Source organism: Hyposmocoma kahamanoa, unplaced genomic scaffold (genome assembly GCF_003589595.1).
Source record: "Hyposmocoma kahamanoa isolate Upper Pololo Valley unplaced genomic scaffold, ASM358959v1 86, whole genome shotgun sequence".
Taxonomy (NCBI): Eukaryota; Metazoa; Arthropoda; class Insecta; order Lepidoptera; family Cosmopterigidae; genus Hyposmocoma; species Hyposmocoma kahamanoa.
In genome coordinates this window covers 2,425,844-2,427,185 of record NW_020654289.1, presented here as the reverse complement: position 1 = coordinate 2,427,185, position 1,342 = coordinate 2,425,844, and positions in this window count along the sequence as shown.

Sequence of the window (1,342 nt, the reverse complement as noted above, 5' to 3'; positions counted from 1 at the left end):
TTTTCAACATGTGGAAATGTTGAACAAATGTTTATCGCTTTTTGTAATAGTACAATCACTTCTACTAATATCTCAATAGTCTTTTTCATAGAGGCAAATTTTTGACAAATTTCGGAGCGGAATATTCAGCCCCGCATTGGGGCGCGTTGTTCCGCCTTTGAGGCAAATTGTTCCGCCAAGATTATGACAGAATAACAAAGATTTTTTTTAAATAAAACCACCTATTTTATAATTGTACGTATGCAATGTTTATATTATGCACAACTAACTTAAAAAAAACTACTACATTCTTCTTATTCATCAGGAATATTATTCATCGCTCATTTCTTCATCTGAATCACAGTTGAGACACACTTAAGTGACTCTATCATCTTGTCTAAATATTTGACATGAGCCTGTTTGTATATAGTTTGGCATCCTTAAACAAAGAAAAATGGTCATAAAAATTTTAAGCATGATTGGAGGTCAATGGGGAAGTTGTTCCTAGAAACAACCAGCCCCTCGAGGGAGGAACTTATAGCCCCAAATTACCTTTTTATACGAAGACTGACATACCGGCAAAGTAATAGATTCAATAAAAAAAATACTCAAACAATAAGATTCCTTACTAATGTCTCTACAATTTAGAAAAGTTACGTATAAATCGGCCCATAATAAACAAAAACGTACCAAAAAATTTAAACAAGAAAATATTTATTTACGTGATATTTTGACAGCTCCACGCACATAGCCACACGTCGTCATCGGAGTTACTGATATGGCTGCCGGCAAGACGCATCACCTGACGCTTTAACGACGCGCTTCACATGTATTGCTACATATTTTCCTTGCAAAGTTGTTGTTGTGAGAACAACTTACCCCGGGAACTACTAGCCGCGGTCTCCCCAACTTTTCTTTTCAGAGGGCGATTTTAAAATCGTACTTGATGAATCATATACAAATCCAAAGAATTTGCATTGTTGACTCGCACACAAGCAACTTTTATCTTTATTTGTGATATAAAGCCCAGTGATTATAATAATTTTGTAGTAATTATTACATTATTTGCATATTCATCGTAAGACTGACCAAAACAAAGAATATCATCGAGGTACGAGTAGACGACAGATAGTGTAAATGAACGAAAGGGCACAGATTATTTAATAGTTACTAGACTCCGTGACCGAACGGTTAGTCCATTGGGCTGCCACGCAGAGTTCCCGGGTTCTATTCTTTAGTGGGTTTAGGTATAATTTGTGGTTGTCTATGTGTGTGTCCACGTATCCACCCCACGATACAGTGTCTTTCTACTTCGGGGCTATGAGTGTGAAAAAAATTCACTTGTGTATAGTTTGTTGCTTCA